Raw genomic sequence first — 14,693 nt, 5'->3', positions numbered from 1 at the left:
TGGGACAGTAGGCCTGCTTGGAAGTCTCACTTGGCCTGCAATCCACCACCCCTTCCCTAAGCGCCTATCTCAATCTTTGCAGCAATCCTGACCACTGAAGGAAATAGAATGGTCCCTACACAAGAGGTTCTAAAATCCCTGGAATTCTGGCTGACAGCATTGGGATAGAGTCCCATCTCCCTGTCAGGCTACCTGTCAACCTTTGGCACAGTTACTCATTTTAAGTCTTGATCTACTCATTGTAAAGCTGGGATGATAGTACCCACCACATGGAGTTGTTTTGAGGATTAAGAGCTCGGTAGAGTACTTCATTTTAGCAAACACTCAGTAAATATTAGCTATTCTGCACATTAGAGTCATATTGGATAATAGTGGATCCCTCTTACAAACTAAGTAACTGAAATTTCTAAGTCTCAATTTCTTGAGTATCTGGCACCTAGCAGGTTTTAAATAAAATGTAATGATTTTTGTGATAATTACAATATGTATTTAATTTTGAAATATATATCCACACATATACATGTGTGTGTGTGTATATATATATATATATATATATATATGGAGACTAGTAATTGAATTTTCTCAATATGAGTTCTGGAACTTTTCCCTTACAGATTATTTAATTGCAAGTGCATTTTATTATAATATACCAATAACTCATTTGATATATTTTCTTCTGTCTTCATACCCTCTCAAGTGATGATATAATAAGATATACTATTTAATAAGCAGACATGCATTTGACTTAGTCATAAACTAGTGTAATATAAGGTCCCTGCCTCTTAGATCTGACACAAACTGCTCTCTTTAAATGGTAACACAGAATGTTGAGGTAAGTCTGGATGTGTAAGCTTATGTTTTGATTCCATTAGCGTGTGCGCAACTCACTGTATTTAAGCTACAGTCTCAAAAGGGATCATCTTTTATCTGCCAAATCTTAAAGACTCCAGACTTCTGAATTCCAGAAATGAGTTCACTGACCTAAATATTTGGAAAGGGGGTAAATGCATTTTCCCCAAAATGGAATAAATCTACCATAGGAAAATTAGCCAGGGAGGGAAAGAGATTACTCTTGCAACAAGCATGGGTGGATTTATACACAGTGCATTAGTCAATGATGTATTTAATGTCTTGAGATAGCCAGAAAAGGTACAGTTGGGCCAGGACTCTGCACACCAAGAGTGTTAAGCAACTGTTTTCAGGACCCAAGTTCTTTGGGCTAAGTGTTGTTGGTTAAGACCAATGCTATGTTTTCATGGTAAACATCCAGATTTTAGGGAACTGTTTGAATTATTTTGCAGATAAATTATAAATCCAGAAGTTGATAACTTCTTCCAATACCAGTGAAAGTCTCCTACATTTAGGACATAATCCCTTCCTGTGCACTAAGTCTGAAAACAATTAGCCACCAGGTGACAGGTGGAATCTTCTAGAAGTGCTACTTTCTTACTACAGTCTTAGGTTACCTCAACATTGGAAGATATTATTCCCATTGCTTTAGTTCTGAAATGACACGTCCTAGAATCATCTGAATGCAAATATTCATGTGCCGTAGATCTCTTCAACCTCGTTATTTAATGGACATTCATGGTTCAAGTACTGCAGATGGAACACAGTTAACCTGGAAACCTGTCAGCTTTGTATTTCAAATCTTGACACTCCCACCAATTATGGGTTTCTCCCATGCCCCAGGCAACCACCCCCTTTCCTTTCCCTAAAGAAGGTTTTCATCAGGCATAGGTGGCTGTCAGAAGCAGGTATTTAATCCTAGTCTATTCATATATTATTTTTCCAAGAAAAAATTACTCACATTATAATCCTTTGTTAAATAGCCTAATAACCGAAAAAATCATTTAAACAAATAATTGTGACATTTTTTATATAATAGGAAGAACACTGGGTTTGAGTTTAAAAAATTGGAATTCAAATTCTACTTCTAGCTCTGGCAGGATTGCGACCTTGGGTTAGTCTCTTAGTTCCAATTCTTTGTTTACTAATTCATTCATTCACTAAAAACCCAATTTACAATGCCCAGTCGCTATTCTAGACTTAGTTGTACAGGAGAGAAGTAAAGAGACAAATTTCCTACTCCTTTGGACCTTACAATTACAAAGACAAGAAAGACATCTAAGAAATACAACATCAGGTATGGTAAGTGCCATGATGAAAAGTATAGCAATGTAAGCAGTCTAGTCTCCCAGGAGGTAGCATTTGAAAGGGAAGTAAACAGACGTGAATGAAGTGAAGATAGGAATGTCTAGGGGAAGAATAACTTCGGATTTCCAGGAATAGGAAGTAGCAGAAATGCATCCATGTCTAAGGAAAAGCGAGAAGTCCTGGTAGGGGAGGTAGAGTGAGTGTGGGAGGTGTGGGCAGAAGATTGGAGGACAGGGCTAGCGTGAATCACGTGGTGCCTGGAGACTCAGGGAAGGATTTGAGTTTCATTCCACGTATGATGAGAAGCCATGGGAGTGACCTGAGTGAGTAGCGTTCCTAAATCATCGTTTTGGGCGATGGGTGGAGAATGGATTCCTGGGGTCCGCGGTGGAAACAGAGGGATAGGGATTTGTTAAACAAAACGTGAAAATGCCGTGCACACTTTGTGTTGATCTTGAAGTTAGAGCTGACAGTGAGTAAGTTGAAGCAAGGAATGATTTCTTTGTCAGTGAACTCAGCTGTCATCAAACACTTGTCTCTTTTCTCCAATGATGCTGTCCCAGGACCTTTCGATTCTTGGGTCTCAGCTGTTTATCCAAGGAAGGTGTTAAATACCTTCCAAAGGCTGGTCTTATAATCCTGGCCACGCTCTGCCCCTGTGCCTACCAGAAGACGACTCTAAATGATTTTCTTACATGAGTATCATCCCTGGAAATTCTGCACTCGGCTCCTCTGGGCTTTATCTATGCCTATATTTTTCGGGTATGTATCATGCCATAGGTATAATTTAGTGTTTCTTTTTCTTTATATTTACATATATGGCACAATTTCGTGAGTTCTCTTTCTTTTGTATATATACATTTTAAAAGTACTACTCTGTGTCATGCTGCAAATTGCATCGTGCTTCTAACAATACATCTAGGAGAAAGTTCTAGGAATAAATCTATGGCTTATTCCTTTTAACTTCTGCAATACATCCCACAATTCGAATATACCATAAATTGTTCAGCTCTTTCCATTTACATAAAATTTCTCTTTTGTATTTCTGTTAAGGCTCAGGCTGCAAAAAACACCCTCATCTATGATTACCTGTTCACATGAAAACATCAGTGTCTTACTCTAGAATAATTGCCAAAAGTGAAATTGCTAGTCATATGCTATGTGCACTTTAATTGGATAGAAACAAACTGATCACAAAGTAGAACTAATTTATAGTTTTACCAGCAGAGTACTTACCTATGCATTGGCCAAGACTTTGACTGACTGACTGATTGATTGACTGACTGATTTAGTTAGTTATTGCCATTCTAGCAAGTGAAAAGGGCTAGCTCAGTTTTGGTCCAAATATCGATAGTTTCCCTTATTCCTAGAAAACTTGACTAGCTTTCCACATTCTTATTGATCATTTGTAATTCCATATTTGTCAGTTATCTGTTTAATTCTTTAACTATTTTTTCTATCTTGTTGTCTTTTTCTTATATATTTGTGAAAGTTATATGTTTTAAATATTAATTCTTTGTCTATTATATATTCTGCTAATATTTTCTCCTGGTTTATTTTTCTTTTAACAGTCTTAGCGTGTCTTTTGTCACATAAAATCTTGAAATTCTGATTTAAAGAATCAAATTTGTCTTTTTCATTTATGGTGCTTCCATTATAACTTTGTTTATAGTTTTTTTGTTTTAAGCCATCCCTACCCCAGTTAATATGTACATGTTTCTGTGTTTGCTTCTTGGATTTGTTTGTCAGTTTATTCATTTATTAATATATCTAGTATTTATAGTCAGATATTTAAGCCATTTTCAATGCATTTTTACTAATAGTGAGGAGTAAAAGTCTACAAATAATTTTCCAAATTCAAAGTTAATTGTCTCAAAACTGTTTTATTGGATTGTTCACCCTTTCTACCCAGATTTTCAAACTTTCACCTTGCCTATATACTAGATTTCTACATACACATGGATCCATTTTCAGATTTTAATTTGTCCATTGATGTAATTACCATCGAGTTCCCCCTCCTCCACTTTCTTGAGACTCACATAGACAACTGTGTTAATATGCTTTGGGTTGCAAGGAGTGGAAAACTCAATTGAAATAGATAAACAATTAGAGGTTAAGTATTGAAAAGTCTGTTAAATTGAAAAGTCACTGAAAAAGTCCAGAAGTAGGGTTAGATTCATTCCAGACCTGGTCTAGTGCCTCGTGTGATGTGATTAGGAAATAGTTTCTTAGCTACAAATAGCTTCTCTCTCTCCACTTCACAGCTTTGCTTCATTAGTGCTGACTCCATTCTTGGCAGCCCCCTTGCCATGGTACTGAAAGGTGAGAAAGAAAAATCTGTGTCCAGAACTTCCAGAAAAAGTCTGTGAAGTTTACTATTAAGGAATCCTTGAATTAAACTCCATCCTCAGGAGGGTAGGGAAAGTCAGAATGAAGGCTGCAAATGGGATAAGGCTGGGTATTCATCTCAACACAGATTTTTTGCTTGAGCAACTGGGTGGAATGATGGTGCCTTTTATTGATATGGGGAAGATTCCAGGAAGAAAGTGTGGGAGTTGGGGACAGTGAAAGATCAGGAGTTTATCTTAGATGGGCTCATGTGAAATGCTTGTGAGGTATCTAAATGGACTTATCAAGTAGGCAGCTGGATATATGAGTCAAACTTAGGGGAAAGTTTTGGGCTAGAAATATAAATATGGGGTTCATCCTGGATTTATATTTTACAGATGAAATATAATGCTATGGAAATAGATAAAATCTAGGAAGAGAATTTAGAGAGAAATCAGAAGAAGGCCTAGGACTTACCTTTGAGGAACTCTAGAGTTTAGAAGTTAGAGAAAGGAAGGCATGCTATAAAAGAGCCTGAGAATGTGTCTTCAGTAAATCAGAAGTTAAACTACGAGTGTGAGGCCAGAGTCTAGGAGTATCTCAATACATAAAGCAGGTAATCTAAAATATGGGCACACATTCATGCGCCTCCAGACAAGAGGGGCAAATAATAATTAACTAATTCCTAGGTGGACATTGGCATACATTCCTTTAAAACTCTTGATAAAAGTATGTTAGAGGGCACATAGATGCCCTCGGTGAGGGAGCATCGTTTTGGAATCAGAGAGACCAGTGACTGCCTAACCTTGGTCAAGCTCCTCAATACCTTGAAGCTCTCATTTTACCATGTGCTAAATGGAACCCATCTACTTCATAGGGTTACTGTGAAGGTGGATTATAAGACATACATGAATCCCTGATAGATGTTTTATTTTCTGCTCCTCACTAGGAATAGGAAATAAAGGGGTAGGAGATGCACTGGGGAGAGTAGGTCTGCATATCCATGTCTAGATATCGTTTGATGGAGAGGTTAATAGTTCTCTAATCCCCATAGTAGGGCTTCATTGAGGATATGGCTTGTCAGAAGCTGTTTACACGGCAGGAAGGACGTGGCCTGGCCCCGCTGTTCCCTCTCAACCTTTTGAAGTCTTTGCTTCTCCTATTTCTCCCACACACAATAACTATAGAAGTCATTTCACATTTCAGTGTGATTTCTAATCATTTCAATCAGGTCTAAAGGAACTACGGTGTCTATCCCTAGGGGATATCTTCTACATCTTGAGTGCATGTCTGAGCTTCTCTTGACTCCAGCTTGTTTAAACATTGCCTTCTCCAGCTCCATATTCTGCTGTGGCAGTGTTTTATATTTCTTATTCTTCTAACGATTGCTTTTCTCAATGACTTCTTCATGCATTAGTAGACTTTTGGGCACAGATGGTACTTTGACAAGTAATCTAATCTCCCATCACTTTGAGTTACTTCACAACTCCAGGGTTACAAGATACTTTTGCTTGGACTTAGTCTTTTAGAATATTTTGACATTACAAAACACTGAAAAGTATATTGTACCAAACAATGCTGTCCTCAGTATGGAGATCAACCAAATGACCTAATGTGTCCTGCCAGTTTTTAACTTCTATGCTATCTTACAGCATGGAATCTATTCATAACATAATAGTCCTTTATATGAAGAAATGAATATATCATCTAATTCTTTATTTCCATTTTGAACCACAATGTAGCTTCTGATTAAACCACGCATTTAAGTTAGAAAACAGATGAATATCCTTCAATATCTGCTATAGTCCTTTGATTAAAAGGTAGAATGGAAATTGATGAGGTCTATTCATTTTATAATTATCTGAGTTTCTCTTGTGGAGGCAGTAAAAAGAGAACAGCACATAGGCTCCTCCTCTTCTAAGTCATACTTATCTTTCATCAAAACCTTTCAGCCAGTTTAAAATCAAATCTAAAATCAGTGAATCATCTGATATCTTTTGTTTCAGTACATCAGTCCCACTTGTTCCACTAGAGACAGTGTATGAATAATATGCTGTTTTATCATTATCAGGATTTAATTATACCAAGCACTTCAGATCTTCAAAGATATTTATCACTGTCAATTACAATGATATAATTACAAACAACAGAATCTGACTGATCTGGAGGAATTTTCCTGCCAACAGTTTAATTTTGTAAGTATTTTCCAAGAAGTTTAAGAAATTCTTCATTCAGATTTTGAAGGAAAAAATACATTGACTTTCTTGGTTTGCTGTTCTATACATTAACAGCAAGAAAAAACTAAATTCCATGCATTGCCAAATGGTATAGTTGATCTGTGAAGAGCACCCATTTGTCTTTTAGGACAAATGCTCATCCTAAAATCTGGTTCCCAGGGGAGCCCCTGACAGATGGCAATATGGTTAGACATACATCCATGAGCAGTAGTTATTTACTGGATGATTTTCATCAAAGTCATAAAAAGAAAACTATCACAGATGATTAAAAATGCTATCATGGTGTGTTAATAATTTTTAATAGACTTTTTTTTTTTTTTGCGGTACGCGGGCCTCTCACCGCTGTGGCCTCTCCCGTTGACGGCCTCTCCCGTAGCGGAGCACAGGCTCCAGACGCGCAGGCTCAGCGGCCGTGGCTCACGGGCCCAGCCGCTCCGCGGCATGTGGGATCCTTCCGGACTGGGGCACGAACCAGTGTTCCCTGCATCGGCAGGCGGACTCTCAACCACTGCGCCACCAGGGAAACCCTAGACTTTATTTTTTAAAGCAGTTTTAGGTTCACAGCAAAATTGAGTGGCAGGCACAGAGATTTCCCATTAATAGTTTTTTACACCATCTGAGACTGGACTATCAAAAATGTAAAAGCAAGGCTGCCTTTCTAAGTGAACTACAATTAGTAAATTTATTCAATGGCAAGGAAAGGAGTAAAAGTAGATATAATTGACCCAAATGCTCCAGTTGGAGGCCTCCTCATCCACTTGCACGGCTGAGCAGGTTAACCCCATTTAGCAGCTGGAATACATCCAGCGGTCAGCCTAGGCCTTGGGCAAGTGGCTGATTTACTGGGAGGAAGGGTGAGATAAACGGTAGCCAGGCTAAATGAAGAGGAGCAGCGCTTCCCTTGTGGCGCAGTGGTTGAGAGTCCGCCTGCCGACGCAGCGGACACTGGTTCGTGCCCCGGTCCGGGAAGATCCCACATGCTGCGGAGCGGCTGGGCCCGTGAGCCATGGCCGCTGAGCCTGTGCGTCCGGAGCCTGTGCTCCACAACGGGAGAGGCCACAACAGTGAGAGGCCCGCGTACCGCAAAATAAATAAATAAATAAAAGAGGAGCAAAGGAAGGTCTTCAGGGGCTGTGAAAACCCAACACCAGAATCATAAGATTTCCAGATCATTCCAGCCAGGGATATTTTAGGTAAAGGTTTTATGAATCATTCTGAAGTTTTGGTCTATTCTGACACTCCAACCACCTTGCAAATAGAGGGCTTCCTAGAATCCTGAATAAAGTACCTCAAGCCTTTACTTCTAATCTCTTTAGGACCTTGAACTTCAGAGTAGATCCACTCAGTGTTGCTCAGTAAGACTCAGTAAGACTCCTATGATCCAGAGCTCCCTTCTTTCTTCAACAGTATCAGATTTGACCAAAGAGGAAACTCAGTGGAAGTAGGGTCATCACAACCTGCCATGGGAAATCAGAGAAACTCAGTGTTTTGGTGACTGGCACAGATGGTGTTTATATGAGTAAAATGTTTACATTTTATTACTTTTTTCTTTCACATGACCACAATTCCAACGCCGAGCATTTTCTTATCCTTGATTTAAAAATTACTCAACTAGAGTTGATTAGTAGTCTAATTTTTCTCTTTATTTTACCTGCAGAAGAGAAAAATTCTCCCCATTTCTCACTCAGTTTTCCAGGGCATGTGGAAAGGCCTGAGAAATGGCAAATCTGAGTGTCAAAAGCCCATCTTCACATGGTCTAGATTCATAAATACTTCAGAAAAATTAACAACTTATAAAAGCAAGAAGCTGCTGCTCCTCAAGTTGTTCTTTCTTAAAACCACTTAGGCAGTAATCCAGAGAAGATTAATTTCAAATCCCTCTGTTTTTTTTAAAGCACAAGTTATGAAGCACTATAAATAATCTTCTGATATGTCCTAATAAATATATAAAATTAGTGTACCTCCAAGGCCTAAATGTTCTTTGCATTTATGCTGATTTACCACATTTTCTCATGACTGCATATCACTACTCATAAATGACTGCATATTTATCAAAATCTATCATGCATATCTATCATAAGTCTAATCTGAATGTAGCACATCTTCCTAAAACACAAAACAGTATTTCTAAGATGCATATTTAATCGTGTTAATTCTCTGCATAAAAATCTTTAGTGACTTTCCTCCATGCCTGTAGTATTATACTAAATCTTCACATGATTTTTCCAGCTATAATCAGAACCATATCTACCACCCTGGCTTTATATTCCTTTTCCTACAGTCCATGTGTCCTGGACAGCTGACAACTGTTTCTTTTCCAAACTTGCTCTGGCCCGTTCAAGCTCTCTGCTTTGGCTCAAACTCTTCCTTCTGATTTCTAATTTCCTTTCCCATGGCTATACTCCCAGCTATCAATATCCTTACCATCAGTGTCTTTCAAAACCTACCAATGCCTTCAGGTTCAATTTAAGTATCACCTCTTTGGAAACGTTTGCTCCCAGTGTGTCCCAACCAGAAGTGATGTTACTGAGTCCAAGCTTGTACTGCTCACTGCACGACAGGCCAATAAATCGAAGGATGAATTGTTGGGGCAAGGAATAGCGACTTTATTCAGAAAGCCAGCAGACCGAGAAGATGGTGGACTAGTGTCCCAAAGAACCATCTTGCCTGGGTTTGGATGCTAGTTTCTTTTATAGAACAAAGAGGGGGAGGTGAGGAGGTAAAGTAAAAAAGGCAGTTAGTTGTTGCAAATATTTCCTGGTTCTGCCCAGACTCCAGAGGGGATGTGTTAATTTCTTCTTTCCTATAGACATTTACAGGTGGGCCCGGTCAGGATTTTTCCCGTGAGCTAAACAAAAGTATTTTAGCTTAACACTCAGGCATGGGCAGCAGAGTTCCGGAGATGGGCCATTATGTGTACATTAAGCTATAGGCAACATCCCTTTAGTGATTAACTTGTAGCAAAGGCAATACAATACAAAGCTTAAAGTAAAAGAGGCAGATCCAGTATGGAGTCAGACTTGTTCTTCCCTATTACAGTAATATTGTCATCCTTTGGATTGCCACAACAGTTGGTTCCTACATCTCTGATGTCATTTATCACTCTGCACAACTTTGTAATTATTTGTGTACACATTGGTTGACATAGCCCCTCATCTCATAGAGCATGGCATCCACAGTAGGCCCTAGCTGAGCTTGTCTTGATTTTAATTGACAGTATAATTAAGAACTAAAGCTCTGAGGCTGTATTAACATTCTAAAAGACTTTGGTCCAATGTTAAAATATTTTTTAAAAAAATATATTCAAATTTTGTCATACTTGGTAGTGACAAAGAAAGTCTTTACCAGGGCTACATTTGAAGACAAAGGCGCCCAATAAAACAACAGCAACAACAAAAAATAGAGTAATTACAGAGTTTAATAAGAAACGCTCCCTGAAAATTAAAAAAAGCATTACAAAGTTTACACCCAGTTAGTGAGTAAAGGGAAAATCATATGTGTACAAGGACCCCTCAGGTGCCACCAGCCTCTTAGGCTGGCTCTTCCCACTCTATCTGCCCTGGTTTCCTGAGGAAACACTTCCAATATGAACTGCCCTAATGCTATCTGGCCCTATTAGAAGTTGGAAGGCATTGTAAAAGTTTCAAATGTTCCTAATATAATCAATATCCGGGTTGCATTTACATTGAGGCTTGCTATCTGTTAGAACCTTTATACCTTGGATTCCTTTAGTAATTATACAGTAGCTTCCACTTAGAAGTTGATTCCTCCCTTTCAGTTTACTTACACCAAAAGCAGTATGCTGGTTCTGCATACATGGATTGAACCAACTGAAGATATAAAAAATTCAAAAAAAATTCCAGAAAGTTCCAAAAGCAAAATTTGAATCTTCCACACACTGACAACTATTTACATAGCATTTCCATTGCATTTATAACTATTTACATAGCATTTACATTGTATTAGTTATTATAAGTAATCTAGAGGTGATTTAAAGCGTATGGGAGAAATTTCATAACGCCTGCCACCTAGAAAGCTCTTAGAACACTTGCTTTGGGGGTTGATTTTTAGTTTTGTTGTTGTTGTTTTAATGAAAAGGAGCATTCCTTTTCTGTTTTCTGCCCTTATAAAAAAATTAAATTTAAGTAAAAATTAAAGTATGTATATAGGTTAGATGTATATAGGTTATATGCAAATACAACACCATTTCATATAAGGGATTTGAGCATCCATGGATTTTGGTACTGGGGGAGGGTGTGTGTGGGGACACTGGAACTAATGTCCCCCACCCCATAGCAAGTGACAGCTGTATTAAGTAGTACTAAGTAAGGCTGGAAGTATGGGGAAATTCCCACTGTCATTAAAAGCATTCTGGCCTATACTTAAGCCTGGAGACATCTTACCTCCCAATAAAGCTTGCCCTGCCCCTAACTTTTCCTCCTCTACCCTTTTAGAAGCACAATGCCTAGTGTTTATTTTTCCCAGCCTTGAAGCCTAGGATCCATCTCAGAAATATTAAGGAGATAAGAGTAACCTATAAAATCTCTAAAGATACTCTTAAATTTACAGCAAACAATGGACTATTTACTTGCCTTATCTGAGAATGGGTGTTCCCTTTAGTTCATTAGAGAGAAGCCTGGGGCAGAGGAAATTTACACAAGGGACTCTGGGCCTCCCAAATCTCCTAGGAAGTGGCCAGACATTCAGGGCACCAGCCCCTCTGACCTCTGCCAGTCCAGCCAGATTCTAAACACAACATATTGTTTCAAATAAGACCCTCCCTCTTTTTACCGAAACTACACATTTTGTTATAACTTAAACAAGACGAATGTAGGTGGAACAGGTAGACGCAATAAGACTGTTGCATCATTCAGATGTGGAAATAAATAAAGACCACCCAAACAGAATATGCTGAGGCTGTTCATCTGGAGGTTGCTGTAGGGACAGAGTCAGCCACCTTCCCGTCCCTAGAACTTGGCAGAGATTCAGAGGGAGGCAGGCAGGGGAGAGGGAAAGTTTCTTGATAAAACAAGGAAGGCTTCAGGTATGCTCTGAAAGTTTTTTGTTGTTTTTTTTTGTGGTACATGGGCCTCTCACTGTTGTGGCCTCTCCCGCTGCGGAGCACAGGCTCCGGACGCGCAGGCTCAGAGGTCATGGCTCACAGGCCGAGCTGCTCTGCAGCATGTGGGATCGTCCCGGACCGGGGCACGAACCCGCGTCCCCTGCATCAGCAGGCGGACTCTCAACCACTGCGCCACCAGGGAAGCCCCTACTCTGCAAGTTTTTGAAATGGGGAAGCTGGAGGTGGGCTAACTAGAAGTGGGGCATCCTATGCGATTAGTTTGGGGAGCATATTTGGCTTTTTCTGGTTGACCTTGAGATGGAAGCAGTGACAAAAATTAAGGAAGCTGGCCTTTATTGAGCCAAGTCCTGGCTGTTTGGGACCAAATGCTACAGAAGTTGTGGTTTGTTTTCCTGGGCGGGTTGCTGTAAAGGTTGTAGATCAGAGCTCTATTCTCCGTGTGGCCTGGCCATTTTCTGTTTGTACATTCAGTCTCTCACAGGATTTTTGTTGTTGTTCATTTTTAAATCATTTAAAAATAAAATAAATATCTAGGAAATCATCGAAAGCTTAAGAGTAGAAACAAACTGTAAACTTGTCTCTGGATATTAACTCTAGAACCAGGCATATTCTCAGCCCTCAGGAGGTTCTTCTCATTTAAAATGTTTGCCTTCAAAGGAAATTTAAAAAACACTACCATGTAGTCATTAAAAACCAGAAGTTGCCAACGTTCGTAAAGTTAAAAGTCATCAACAGTAATCGTTATTAATATATTCCTCTTTTACCATGAATTAGCTCTGTGGTCACTAGCGACTGGATAATTTTCTTTCTCTGTAAATGTTAATAAGTGACTAGCACAACTTTCTCCCTGAGTGTAGTATTAGTCTATCTTGCCCATTGCCCCCTGCCCTGAAAACTCCAGTTTATTATTCCATCAGCACCTCAGTAAAGATGTGACCAAGGAGCCTCCCTTCCAATCCCAATTAGGCAAATTCATTAGGTTCAATCTCTATGCTACCAATTTTGATATATATTTCTAATAATATATCTTTTTTTTTCATTTTTTTTTTTTTTTTTTTGTGGTACACGGGCCTCTCACTGTTGTGCCCTCTCCCGTTGCGGAGCACAGGCTCTGGACGTGCAGGCTCAGCGGCCATGGCTCACGGGCCCAGCCCCTCTGCGGCATGTGGGATCTTCCCGGACCGGGGCACGAACCCGTGTCCCCTGCATCGGCAGGCAGACTCTCAACCACTGCGCCACCAGGGAAGGTATTTAACTATTATGTCTTAATTGCCTCCACATTTTTGCCTATGTCCAAGTCATCTTTGTGCTCCTAGCATTTGGAGTATGTTGAATGAATGATTAAATGAAACAAGCAAGTCAAGCAAATCTTTGTAAAGTTGGAATTCTGGTAGTCAATCTTGAGGTTGATTGGGATGACGCTTTTGGGAACACATTACAGGATACCAATACAATATGATGCAAAATGTGAAACAAAGATTTTGCATTATTTACTCATTTATCCATCAAATATTATTAAGAGCTGTTTCATGTTAGCTACTGTGCTAGGAACTGGGAAAATATTAATAAACAAAATACAGGTGAATTATATTTAGAAAAATCTCTTCTTGGAAGGGTCTACCTTCCATCTCTGTCCACAGAGTTCCATTTCCATGAATTTGATAGTGAACCAAGACCAGGTGGGTGACAACATGTTGAAATTCCCATATTGTATTTTTTCTCTCCTTCAGTATCTACAGTGTGTAGACATGAACCTAATGAACATTCAGTCAATGTGTGCTGAACTGCATTTCTATCACTATTTGTCCACTAAAGTGACTCCAATGCTATGACCATCCAAGACTTAGAAGAGAGGCTACTTTTTCTCTCCTTCTTTGGCTCCCACCATTTCAAGTGCAGACAATAGCTTTCATTTGGTATGCAAAATTGTGAGTAAAGGGACTTGTAGTGTCAAATCAATTGGGTAAAATTAAGGGGGGGAGGGATCCGAAATATGATAACACTAGAAAATTCTGTAGAAGTGAAGACTGCATTTCCCAGTTATGAGACAGCCTGGTATTGGGGATATGATGTCTAACTTTAAAAGCAGGGTTGTAGTTCTTACCTCTCTCTCATGTAATGGTATGATCTTGGACAAGATGCTTCAGCTTTCCCAGTCTTAATTTCCTCATATGTAACAGGCGAAGATTATAAAGATTAATTTCAAAGTCAACAGTATTGCTCTAGGCAAAAATCTGACCAAAGCTTCTAGACTATCTCAGTTCTGTGGGCCTGATACTCATCGTAGGGTTTAATAGTCTTCCTCAAGGCAGTCCTAACTTATGCGTGTTCCCAAGCAGGGTGCTGATGGGTGACAAGAGTTTTTCCTGAGATCCACATGGTCAAGATGTTGGCCATATTGTTTTGTCCCACCCTGGATAGTTCTCATGATATGCTTTATTCCTCTACCTCTCATCCGGAAATAAATGAGGAAAGAGAATAACTATGTGGAAATAACTTTGAAGTAGATGATGTCCCTTTTCCACTCTAAGAAAAAGGCTCTCTCAATTCAGTTTTTTACGGCCCTCAACCTGTCACTGACTTTTTCTCCTTAAATTTCAGGTATAGTTTCACTTTTACATATGAAAGGCTGAGTCTCCAAATTCAAGATTATTGACTTAACTGAACAGTAACCTGGCTTCTACAGGTTTAAACATGTGATCTGTCCGGATGCTTCAAAAAGTTTCACATAGGTCTTCTCTGGTGGCGCAGTGGTTGAGAGTCCGCCTGCCGATGCAGGGGACACGGGTTCGTGCCCCAGTCCAGAAGGCCCCCACATGCCGCGGAGCGGCTGGCCCCGTGAGCCCCGGCCGCGGAGCCTGCGCGTCTGGAGCCTGTGCTCCGTAACA

General features: G+C 39.5%; 1 pseudogene; it reads left to right on the top strand.

The window, feature by feature from the left end:
* The first annotated feature begins 2,586 nt into the window (after nucleotides 1-2,586).
* LOC112410035 (zinc finger CCHC domain-containing protein 10 pseudogene) overlaps nucleotides 2,587-14,693 on the top strand; it is a 13,968-nt pseudogene continuing 1,861 nt past the window's right edge.

Source organism: Neophocaena asiaeorientalis, unplaced genomic scaffold (genome assembly GCF_003031525.2).
Source record: "Neophocaena asiaeorientalis asiaeorientalis breed wild unplaced genomic scaffold, Neophocaena_asiaeorientalis_V1.1 scaffold158, whole genome shotgun sequence".
Lineage (NCBI taxonomy): Eukaryota > Metazoa > Chordata > Mammalia > Artiodactyla > Phocoenidae > Neophocaena > Neophocaena asiaeorientalis.
The sequence above is the reverse complement of the archived record's forward strand: the minus strand, read 5'-3'. Positions and strand labels throughout refer to the sequence as shown.